The sequence below is a fragment of the Electrona antarctica genome (assembly GCF_951216825.1).
Source record: "Electrona antarctica genome assembly, chromosome: 6".
Classification (NCBI taxonomy): Eukaryota; Metazoa; Chordata; class Actinopteri; order Myctophiformes; family Myctophidae; genus Electrona; species Electrona antarctica.
In genome coordinates this window covers 37369432-37382805 of record NC_136811.1, presented here as the reverse complement: position 1 = coordinate 37382805, position 13374 = coordinate 37369432, and the positions used below count along the sequence as shown (strand labels likewise).

Genomic DNA, 13374 nt, shown 5'->3' with positions numbered 1-13374 from the left:
CACCAACTCTGTGTTACCTTGCAGAAAGAGGGCTTGATACAAAATATAAATATAAACAGTAGAGAGAAAGACAGCGATAGCAATACTGAGCCAAAGGGATGTGGGGGGTTCAACCCTAGAGAGAGAGAAGGCTAGACAGACGTAGCAGAAGGCAGACAATGTGCGTTGGAGACCAAAGAGACAGTTAGAAATGGTAGACCGTACCCAGAGGGTTCAGAAAAGACAAAGCAGAAATTTAAATTAGAGGGATGGAGAGAGAGAGAGAGAGAGAGAGAGAGAGAGAATATATCTTACCAGTGACTCAGCAGTATATGAGCAAGGAGAGAAGACTATATATAATGTGATACAAAAAATACGTCCACTATTGGGATTATTATTGCCATTATTAATGCTATTACTTTATGGGTCGATTTTTGGCCTGAATTTGGGAGATTTGCTCATCTCCATGAAGCATTAGCTATAATATCTCCAGTTTGCAAATGCATTTTGTTTGTCAGAAGATGTTAGGTTTAAGCCTGCCGCATACTTCAAAAGAAGTTGTACCCCCCCCCCAACCCCAGCTTCAGCATGTCTTGCCGAACTGAACAAAGTTATTTGAGGACTGACATATTTCAGACTCTATGTGGTTCTGCTCTGAGTTCAACTCAGGCCTCGTCCACTATATAAACTACTGGAACGGTGATTTTACCATGGATCTCTGCTGTTAACATCTCCCTCTGACATGGTTTGTCTTGGAGATTTCGCCATTTCCGGCGACAGACACAGTGGACAATGTGTGTGCTATCTCCCTCCATTAATTAATTGCCATCAGGTGATATGTTTTTAGTTTGTAGGGATTCCCCAAAAAATATGTCAGAACAAATTTATTTGGATATATATATATATATATATATATATATATATATATATAATGCATATCATTTTCAAAAATGTTTTGTGCCAGAATCCTCCGGAAGCAAAGATTTGAGTTAAAAAATGTATTTAAATTAATATATACACGCATATTCAAAGATTTGCACACACTTTCAGGATCTTTCAAAATAAGCAGATCTACAAGCTCATATAGCGTGCCACAAGGATTAATTTCATGGCCTCGTAGCTATACAACCAAAGGTTCCATCAAAGTTCACCTACAAAGTAACGTGTTTAAAAAAATATGCAAAAATTGAAAATATTGGATGCATGCAGTCTTTGCACGTGCTTCAAGTGCCAATTTAATGGCTGGCAGCTACAAGGTCATTTTCAAAAGGGAAAAAAATGAAACTACCCTGAGCCCTGGCATGGTTTGCTCACACACATTATAAACAAAGTGCTTTGGTGCTGCATAGAATCCCAGGCATACAAGTCAAAGCTGCATTTTTGAGATAATTCAGTGTATTCAATATTCATACATCCCATATTGCCCACATTACACGCACGCACGCACGCACGCACGCACGCACGCACGCACGCACGCACGCACGCACGCACACACACACACACACACACACACAAATGTTTTCAAGAGGTACAAAATAAATTGGAACCATGTCTTGTTGTAATTGACACAGATTAAATTCTATTTAGCAAATGGTACTCAGCAAAAATAAATAAATAAATAATGCCATTATGGCAACCTCCCACTGTGTTGCTCTACAATGTAGAGCAACACAGTGGGAGGTTGCCATGATGGCATTATTTATTTATGTATTTATTTGTATAGAGTCTACATGCATTGTCCCCATGGAGTAGGGTGGACTGCCCCGCCCTCCCTAGCTATTCATTTCAATGGAAGTTGCTCACGGGCATTTGAAGCACCCGGAAGACTCTACTTATGCGGAAGTGCTAACCTCCATGAACGCACCTGAATCGATTCATGAACGATCGTTCTGTGTTAAACCCATTTTGGGCGGGAACCCCTTTTTGTGTTAGCATTATGTTATGCTTTAGCTATTGAAAAATAGAAGATCTACAAGCTCATAGCGCGCCACCGAGTGGCGCGCTATGAGCTTGTAGGTCTGCTATTTTTTTTAAATGACTGACGACTGACATAGAAACATAACTTTTTCAGAAAACTGTCAGGATGTAGAAGACATTTTTAGAATCTGATCTCAGGTCAAAATGGGTTAAACCCCAGCTGCGCGCTCTTTTGCTCATGCATGTACCCATGTACCATGCATGGGGGCCTGATCATAGACATAAAAAGGTCGACGCCTCCTTCGGCTCTGGGGCATGTCTCTCGAGAGGAGGCAACAGGGAGGCAAGCTTTCCCGAGATTCCTTGCAAAGCATCACAGAAGGGGAAGTTCGGTAGGCCAATCAGAGGCGCGACTCCCTCTTTCCCAGCGGCACTTGCTTTGGCAATGTAAACGTTTGTTTCCTCGTGTCAATAAAGCTCCCTTGGATTGAACTGATAAGTCCCGGAATCACTTGAGTGGCAGCGACGCAGTGTGCCTTCCGTACTTCCGCTTGCCTTACGTTGGAGACACATGGCTCCAATGAATTGCAGCGGCCAATGAGGCATCTATTTTTTTATGGTTAGTTACCCAGAATGCCCTGCTCTGTCTGTCTGTCTTCTCTACTGGGAAAAGGGAAAAGGCCCACGGTGTATTTACACACCTCATTATTTCTGCCGGTATCAATATAGCAGGAGCTGGCTTTGATGGAACATGTATTTACTCTGTGCGCGTGCGTGCGTGCGTGCGTGCGTGCGTGCGTGCGTGCGTGCGTGCGTGCATGTATCTGTGTGCATGTATCTGTGTGCATGTATCTGTGTGCTTGTCATCTCTCCTTCAGTCACTTTCTTATTGATCAGATATCACATGATCATACTTGGGGCAGGGAGGTATATGCTAACCATAAGATCAAAACGTCTGGCATGTGAATATAGTCAATTAAAGGGATAACTAATGACTCTCATCCATGCCGTCAGCAAAGCAAATATACAGTCTCTGTTACGCACACGCGCAACGCTGCACACGCACACGCACACACACACACACACACACACACACACACACACACACACACACACACACACACACACACACACACACACACACACACGATAGGGTTCAAACTGTGATTATTTTGCAGTTATTTATTCTTGTTTGCTTTTTTATAATTTACGTGGGTATCAATTACTGCAAAAGCCCTTTGGCGGGCATCTGTTCTGTGATTTATCACACAGCAGGGCGCAAGCTACACTACCAGGCCCCCAGATCATAAATCCCTCCCCTCAATATGCACACTGGTCCCTAGTGTTCTGACTGACATCTACGCAGCTCCTCACAGGCCATATACTGTAGCACTGCACAAGCCTCATGTACTGTACTGCACTGCACTGTACTAGCCTGACACTCAGCCTGAATGCCGTTTCACTTCATTAATCCAGAACATATTTTTATCCTCCAGCTATGTGTGTCTCTGGCTGGCTGGCAAGGCCGTGTTTGTCCCTGGCTGGCTGGGTCTGTCCGAGCACGAAAATTGCGTTTGGTTTGTTTGCACAACCAAGTGTCACTGTTGCGCAGCCTAACACACACACACACACACACACACACACACACACACACACACACACACACACACACACACACACACACACACATATATTAACTGTATATATGATGATTTGGGGTGTTACAGTACAGTACAGTGACAGTACAGGCCCACCTGGGTACTGTACTGTACTGTACTGTACTGTACTGTACTGTACTGTACTGTACTGTACTGTACTGTACTGTACTGTACTGTACTGTACTGTACTGTACTGTACTGTACTGTACTGTACCACCTGACTTTCATGACGGAAATTATAGCTGCAAGTATGCCCTGTGTTGACATGCACCACTTACACAGTCACACAGGTCATGTCCAGTCTACCAGATTAGATGACCCCCGGGGATCCTTGAGGGGTTCCCAGCTAAATTAAGAAATCTTGAACAATATACAGTTTGTTTGTTTGTAGACCCAGTACATGTTCTACGTTCTTATGTAATGAGGATAGGCATACATAAGCTTTAAGCTTCTGCCTATTCCTTTTCGATCGTGTTTTGTAATTGTCTAAACTGAATAGATCGAAATAAACCATTAATTCATTCATACACAAAATATTGTTTGGAGGTCCCTGGCACAACATTATTTTAGATGGGGTCCACAACTAAATACATTGGCAGTGAAAAAGTTTGAGAACTTTGAGACTTTGACTTTGACTTTGAGAGCATTAGAACTTTCTGCCTATTGGACAGAGCAGGGGGGGGGGGGGGATACTTCACAGAGGGGCGACATGCACAAGCACGGACAAGAGACAGCTCATTTCATTACTTCCCTTATTCCCTGTACGATAGTCAACATCAGCCGAGAGCAGAATGTGTTTGTTCTGCTGGTTCTTCACTCGCTGCAGAAGCTGAGTGTCACGCAGCCAGTGTGAAGACATATTGTCAGAACATTGCACAGAGAAAAAGATAACAGCCAAACATCTCAATCCTTCTTCCAGCGACCGACCAAGTGTGTGCCCAGAATCAGAATCCTTTTTATTGTCACATCACAGTTTTACAGGTGTAAAAACAGTGGGTGAAATTACATTTTGTGCAACCTCCATCGTTTTGATTGTGCCCAGACATGATCAGTCATTTGTTGGCCGCCCTAAAGAAATGTAAGTTGCAACAAGGGACTTCTGAGAACAGCAAAATACTTTACTACTACTACTACTGAAAATGCTAATAGTATTCAGTATACGGTCATTTTGATGTGAGAAGCAGTAAGTTCTTAGAATCAGTGAATAAGAAGTGTGTATCTTTGTGGTATATTGTGCATGTTCCCAGAGGATGTTCCTATTGGTCACATCTCCCACCAAGAGTTTGTCATGCATTGTCAAGTACGCTGAGCACACACATCAGTGGCATGAATCAGTGATTCTCAACGTGGGCCTGGGGACCACCAGAAGCCCCATGTACCCTGTTGGGTCCGCAACTCAGAAAGTATACTGCACAAATCGAACCAAATGGACCAGTAAGGGTTTTACAGTGTAGGTTGGGGTCTCAGCAAATTGTATCAACTGAGGGTCTGTGGTCTAAAACGGAACTTGAAAAGGTTGAGAATCACTGGTGTAAATGAGGTGTGAACCAAATGCACCCGGGCCACCAGATGAGGACCCCCCATTTAGATCCTCCAATTATGGTGTCCAACACAGGCAGACTATACGATTGTCTTATTAACCTCCACTTTCATCACTAAGATGAAAGGTCACAATTAAATCTTGTACAAAGCCATTAGGAAGTCATGTTGGCCTAATGGTGAAATGGGAATAATGGGAAATTAATGCGACGTGCATAGCATGCTATGTGCATAGTTTCCAGAGGGAATTCAGGGGTTATACCGTAACACCACCAGTAATTATTATAATTTTTTGCGCCTAGGCTCCCTTGGACAGACTTGCACAAATGTACAGTACATGTCTGCCCCATCTATAATAATCAGTAATAAAGTACAATTTAATAAGAACATTTAATGTTCTGACATGTCATTACGGTACAGTAACATGTTCCAGATTGTCAGAGCATATACAGTACATCCAGTGCTACAGATACAGTATCTTACCATTCCTTTGCAGATGGAGATGTCTGACAAATAAATAAATAAAAATAGTGTTTCAGTGCTTGTGTTTCAATGATGCATGCAGCTCTTGCCAGTGTATTTTCTGAAGATGTTTTTTTTGTTGACAATTCTAAATACTAAATAGTTTTGATACATTTGTTTTGGGGAGATTCTGTAACAAGATGCTGCTAAAATTACTGATCCAAGAGAAATCTACTTTTACAGTAACGTGTATCCCTCCATCATAGTGTTATCGAAAGCCAGAAGTGTCATGCTCAAGTAGCATAACTCCAGTCTACAAAGAAGTAAAGAGTGCAGATACAGATGCATACAAACAGTTTCACATTTTTCTCATCTCCACATCTGACACCTTTCTCAGGAGAGACAGCTTTTATTTTATTTTATTTATTTTCTTAAATTCTCATCTCAAGTACAAACGCTCTAAGGCTGGTTCTCCAATTCTCCTGTATCTAACAAACTTTAGCATTCCAAAGAACCCCAAACGAAGTGTTGAGTAATTTAATTGATATGGCTCAAATTATTAGGGTGGACACGCTATTGTGAAAGTAGAATCTTTTACGTATAATGACATGCCCCAAATATTGGAATCCTCTCCAATTGGCCCACACTTTGAAACCTGCTGGAGCCATAGCTTACTTTAAGATCCCTATGGGGTCTTCTGCCACTTCTTTCCCCTAGTAACTCTGTTGCATTGAGGAGAAATTCACAAAACTGATGAGACAGATGACGGCTATGATGTGCACATAATGTGGCTACGAAATGGGAGGAGGCGGGGAGGGATTTTCCAAAATGCATTATAGCGCTCGGCAGGAAACTGTTACACTTCGTCAGTCCCGCAAATCTCTCTCCTGTGGTGTCACTCGCTCTGAGTAATAATGTAGGCCTTTAACAGGAGAATAAAGTTCTGTCTCTTCATGGCTGTCGTTTTGGCTGCCATTTCACCACCTCTTTCCTTTTATGGCAGTGAAAGGTTGGAGAAGGAGAAGCGGGGACGGGTCATGTTGATCCCATGGGGAAAATCTTGTTTCAGCTTCACCCAGCTGATGGCTACTCATATGGTTATGATGAGCGCCCGCAAGGTGGGGGTGGCCGAGCTGTTAGGGGTTAACCGTTAGTCATTGAACCCCAGCCTGCCTATTCTGGGGGAAACATTCTACAAGCAAAAAATGTGCAGTGTTTTCAAGGTGTTTTGAGCTTGTAGATCGGCTACAGTATTTGGTGTAGACAGCACAAAGCGGTCCAAGTAGGCCTACTGTTGTAACTCAAGTCAGTTTCACTAAGACTACGGCTGCCCCGAACTTGAAAGCCTTGACAAAGTACAGTTCAAGAGGATTCGTGTCACATAATTTTGATCTCTGTGTACGAGTTGAGGCCACGTGATTATGCAAAATGCAGCACACAGCGTTTGTGTGACACAAGCTCGGCACAGCAGCAAGTTCCAGTGGTCTAAAAATAATGGGTGACATTTTGAGAACATTGTGATGTCGCTCGTTTGAGAACAGGAAAACATGACCGCAGATGAATAATTCTAATCTTCCACCTGCATAGATTAACTTGCCGACCTCAACCGCCACCATGCTCCAATGCATATTCTCCACCATTTGTTCCTCTCCAGGTCAGCTTTAACCACTTGAACCCCAGCATCCTCATACTGGGGGGAACATAACCAATCTAAGCTAACAGTACATCGCAAAGCATTGTGAGATTTTTGAATAGTCAAAGTATGTAAAAACTGAAGTTTGCAAGTGTAGCGCAAAAAAGTACAATATTTGCATGTATAAAGTATTGAAAAATGGACACACTCAACTAAGGTAACAATACCTCAAAATTGTACTTGAGTACTGTCCTTGTGTGAATGCAGCACAGGGATCACCCTGCACAGGCAGGCCCGAGGGAAACACGACAGTGAGCATATTGAGGATGTGTTCCTGCGTTGATGTAAGCATGTTAGGGCACCTGTCCTCTCCCTCTCAAGGTCAGAGGAGGCAGCCTTCGTCTCTCTCCTTGTCTTTCTCATGGGGATTCCTGTGCCGTTTAGCTCCCCCTCGTACCATACGCCATTTAGTCTGTGAGCCTCTGCGCACGGGGGCTGCGGTGCTACGTCGTAACCTGAACTGAACCATTTGCATACAGCACTGATACATATTGACGGCACAGCAGTTTAAATGAAGATGGATGATTGAGCAATGATGCTCTAGTGCTGAGGGCAGATTGAAATTGCGTTAATTCAAATCATACAGCTGAGTTGAGGCATGGCTTTGGGATCGTAACTCTTTTTGAATCACAACAAAGCTAGACCATGAGGAGACACACACCGTTACCTCTACAAGAGCAGCTCTTTCCATAAAGGAACTATACCTAAGTAAGACAATAGACATGTTAGTATCATGGTCAATATCATGTCAGTAACAACAATACCTTTAATGATTTTTATTTACCTCAGTATATAGTGAGCATGAGCATAAGGTATGTTGCTCTCTCTCTCTCTCTCTCTCTCTCTCTCTCTCTCTCTCTCTCTCTCTCTCGCACGCACGCACGCACGCACGCACGCACGCACGCACGCACGCACGCACGCACGCACGCACGCACGCACAACAGGTTTAGTTTTCCCCTGTCACTTTAACAGGTCTGGCGAAGGGTGATCCTGCATTACAGCAGGAGAGATATCCTGTGTAGCAGACACGTTGTGGTGGACACTGAGCAAAAATAGTCCAGTACACTGCTCTACAGTACAGTACAGTACAGTACTGGTTGTTGCTCCAGCCTAAAATATTCAACAGCAACAGTGTGACTGCATTATTTGCAACATGTAAGTGAATAGAGTGGTGTACATGGTTAAGACAGACTGGACAGAAGAAGACAAAAAAAGAGTGTGTACGAAATGGAATTGTCATGTACTGCATGTATATTGTATATACCGGTAGTATACTGTATACAAGTGGATGGCATGGACACTGAATTATATTAAATTGTATTACATTTTTCTCTGTGCCAGGGCTTTCCTTAAACCCTATGCCTATAGAACCAGAATGGATGTCTCAATCGGCAGAGCTGCCACGGTGAGACATGAAGGGCGTACAGTACTCTTCACTGGAGCACTGGTTGACTCGCAGCACAAGAGTCCCAGAGAGTCTCCCTCTGCCTATTGATGATGTCGGGACGGAAACTCGGAAAGCACGGTGCATAATTTATGCAGAGCAGCATTGCCTGAGAGCAAGCGAGCAAGATGACTACTGGAGGAGGAGCGCAACTAAATTAGATATGAGGACAGTAAATGTGTTCACTTCACTGCTGAAGAGTGTGCAAATGTGACCGAATGGACCCGTTCCATTTGTACATTCTCAAGAGTTACAAATGTTTAAATGAATGAGGAATGTACTGTGAAGACAGGACACACAACACAATAAATAAAATGGAACTAGGGCAGCAGGAGTTGTCTGGGGAGGTTCCCGTTTATATCCCCATCTCTTCCTGGCTTTGTCATGAAGCATCCTTGAGCAAGACACCGAACCCCCTAACTGTTAGTGCCTTTTGATGTCCTCCACCGTCGGTGTGAATGTGTATGATAACGCACATTGTAAAGCACTCTCGATAAAGGTGCTGTAGAAATGCAGACCATTTAACCCATTAAGACCTGATTCTACAAAGTAGTCACATTTTCAAGATTTTTCCAAAATAAATAGCAGATGTACAAGCTTGCAGTTCTGCACGAAGTGACTCGTTGTGAGTTTGTATATCTGCTATTTTGAATACCTAACGCAAAAATCTAAAATGAAACAAGATCTTTAATTTTTTTTTAAAGATATATATATTTTTTCTGCCTTAGATAGTATACTGTACAGTAGTCTGACAGAAAATGGGGAGAGAGCGATGGGGAGTGATACGCAGCAAAGGGAGAGATGGGGAGTGATACGCAGCAAAGGTCGTCGGGATCGGGATTTGAACGTGCAACACTCTGGTGCCCAGACCACTACGCCAGCGGTCCGGGTCAATCTTTCCCGGTTCTAATGGGTTAAATAAATACCCACCAGAACTCAAATGAAAAGAAAAAGGGGAGAAAAAAAACGTGGTGGCTTCTAAATCAAGCCTCTTATGAGCTACTCTGTATTATTACACCTATGATTGAATGTACGTAAGCTTGCTTTTCCTTTCAAATTATGTACAAAACATAACACCCACCCACCCACCTACCTTTCCCTTTGACCCGCAAAATCGACCAAACACAAATTACTTCACAGCTTGCTGACTGCATGGCATAATATGGCGGTCATGGCTGTTATTATTTCCATTCCATTCACATGATGCAATTAGCGTGCCTACACAAGCTCTCTGCCTGGCGCCTTCATCCACTGTAGATGACAGTCAGTTCAGCCCTCAACATTCCCTCGAGCTTAATTACTTTGGGCAGGCAAGCACACGATAAAATGGTCATGTACAGTATGTGGGTCTGCCAGTCTAAAGAAAATAAAAAATAATGCAAACATGTCCTGTTGCGAGGGATTTTGGATAGAGTTTAAAGGCATGCGTTCCAGTTGATTGACACTTGCATCATCAGTTGTTATGTCAGTTGTTGGTAATTCCAACATCCCAGTACAATATGGTAGGATTTTGCAGAAGGGAGTTCCAACCGCACCTATAGCCTATGGCAGGCCAGTCTGGTGCATCTCAGAGGCAGGACAGGCTACAGGAGGAAAGGAGGCACTGGAGCAACTCAGACAGTTTAAGCCCTTATTTAAATATCAGTAAAGTAAAAAAGCGACAACGTTTCGATGTTTACTTGCACCCTGATAATAAAATAAGGGCTTAAACTGTCTGAGTTGCTATGGTAGGATTTTGCTCAGCCACACAGGGGCACTGTATGCTACAGAATTTAATTGGGAAATCAGTGTGTATTTTGATTACTCCCTTAGTCCCATGTCAATGCAATACTGTGTGCATGAAATGAGATTTTGAGCAGGTGAAATTGAATACAGGTTGGGGGGGGGGGGGGGTGAATGCCATGTGTTGTATATACTGTAGGAAAGGAAAGAGTAGGGGAAACTCTTTCCAGCTAATCCTGTTATGATTATTAATGCAACTCTTAGTTGAACAAGAGAGAGAGAGAGAGAGAGAGAGAGAGAGAGAGAGAAACATGGACAACCTCATAAACAATGAAGTGTGTGGAGGCTGTAGTTTCATGATGGCTCAATTTTGCCAGGGCCTTGTGAGTCTGAAACACTTCCACATGACTCTTTTTAGAAGCCGCCTCGCTGTGACATCACTGACAAATCCTCTGTATCTTTATCCTAGACCTGCTTTAGGCTGACAAACATCATCCAGAACATCCTCCCTGTCACGTAGCAACAGACACCACCAACCACCTCATCTACGCAATGATATCACGCATGGTAAGCCATCACCCTCGTGCCGTCCTCCCCGGCACAGACAGACCCACTGGCCCATCAATAATTCAGCCTCCAACCTGACTGGCGCCGAAGCGGAGAGCAACAACAGGAGTACAGGATGCACACTGGCGGTCGCAGCGATCGAGCACACGGCTTTGAGAGGATGTCAGGTCCACTTCTCATTAGAGATGTGACAAGGGCTCTCTGAGGCCTGGCGTGGGAGGACAGGGGGCTCATCTTGGACTCACTAAGCCAGGCAGGAGAGCTAACAGGTGCCTTTCCCACCCCGGACGCCGCCTGACAACACTCCTCCAGAAAGTCTGGGCAATCTGAGAGGTCTTGTTAAAAGATGTTTGAGTCTCTCCGTGCCGTGTCATGTGGGGGTGCGCCTGAGACAACGACAAAATCCAGTAGACTTGGCGATGGATTAAAGCTCTTCATACTTTTATACTACTTTAAATCTTTTCAGCGGCTTAGCATGAGGGACAGAATAGTTAGACAGAATTAGCTAATCCTTCGGTTGCTAGTTTGCTGTATGGCTCAAGACAATACGCAAACATAATTGTCTGTCTTTGGATTTCAGTTGTGAGATGATAATTTGTCATCTGCCTACATGTCATGTAGGAAACAGTTCTCCAGCAGTTGCCATCCAGTGTCTCCACAGCTCCTCCTACACACACTATATATTTGAAGGGCTGCACTGATGCAACGAGGAAGGTGAGCTTCCCTCACTCCAGGACAGATACAAGAGGTGGTGCTTAGCCAAAGCTGAGCAAATCATCAAGGGCTACCTAGTCTTGCGTTGCCAGACTGTTGCCTCTCGCAATTTTCAAATGCTTCCGTCATACAGTCTGGAGCAACGGAAGCTCTATCATGTGTAAAATATAAAGCGGAAGGGGAGCCTCCTCCCCACTTCCGTTTCGCCTTTACAGTCACACAAATTTAAAAATAAATAAATTATATATATATATATATATATATATATATATACTATATATATATATATGTGTAGGAGCCATGAATTGGATTATTGTAATATTTTGGTCAATGAAATGAATGGGCAGTCACTGGTGTTAATGTGATTGATTGACGGGCATAGGGGCGGACCTGGTTCACTCAAGAAGGTGGCCTGTTCACCTGTTTGACACACAGTGAGAGAGAGGGGGTGTGTGGGACGCAGTACTTTTTGTTGACCGCTTTATTTAGCTTTCTTTTATTTACGTTGATCGCTGTGATTAATGTAGTTGTGTTCAACGTAGATTCAGGAGTAGATACCACCCACTGCTCAACCTAATCACTCCCATCCCACATCTCCTCGTCAAGTCCACCTGCGTCTCCACGGCCGCACAGCCAATCACGTAACATTACCCACAGCATAAATACACACCTCATATCATTACTTACCTGTTTGATACCGCCTCGCGCTGTCAAATTCCCCCCCCTCCTCCCCAACTAACCCCCTCCATCCTCAGCATTGCCCCGCTAACACTTCTCTCTCTCTCCTTCTCCCAGGAGCCCCCGGGGGGGCAGCGTCCGAGCAGAGGCGACCGACCGCTCCCGGGCGAGCAGGTCGGTCGTCAAGCTCTCGAGACTACGTCCCCATCCTAAGTCTCGCCCTCCCCGGGCTCCTCATCATTACACCCACATCTCATTTGTGCAAATAAATACTACTAATCTTGAACAGTGGTGTGGTTTCTTGCTATAGTGAACTTTGAGTTATGTTTGAGCACCCTTTGAGTTATTCATATTGCTTTAATAAACCCCTTAAACGCATTGTTTGGGATCCAGTGAATTCCTTTTGTAAGAGGAGCGGAGCGCGTCTGACAACCTGGCCCATCCCATCGCCTCTCAGCGACTTTAAGGTTATTTTCTCATGTAGTCGCTTTACATTGTCAACAAAAAACGGCATTGTCAACGGCGGCATCAAACAGCAGAATTTTAGAAAAAGTGTATATATATATATGAAGTTAAGGTTGTAGTTGAAGAAAGTAAAAACAAATAATAATCAGAGAGGCAGGGGATTCTATAAGGCCTGTAATGAGACTGGAAGAATAGAACGGACAAACTGAAAGTGAAAGGGAGATAGGATATGAGGTGCTGTGGATGAAGTTAAGATGCAAACCAGTCACTGGAGAGATCGGGAGGCGAGATGGGATGGGTGTGTGTCTGCTGAGGCTTTGACTGAGGCGAGGGGAGGTGAGGCAAGACGGAGAGGATCAGACTTGTGTTATCGGCCCAGTGTCTCGCTGTGCATGGGTTCACAGTATTGCTAGCGGCTGGTGGAGTGAGAGACAGTAAGAGAGGAGCGTAGCTTTTTATGAAAAGTGCCTGATGGCAGAGCCAAGCTTCAAAGCAATGCCTGCTCCATCAAAACCTCAACTCAGCTCAGGGAGGAT

General features: G+C 44.0%; 1 protein-coding gene across 2 annotated transcripts in view; it reads right to left on the bottom strand.

The window, feature by feature from the left end:
• The window catches only part of LOC306925293 (mannosyl-oligosaccharide 1,2-alpha-mannosidase IA), a 249564-nt gene that overhangs the window by 24601 nt on the left and 211589 nt on the right, over window positions 1-13374 (bottom strand). The window lies entirely within an intron of this gene.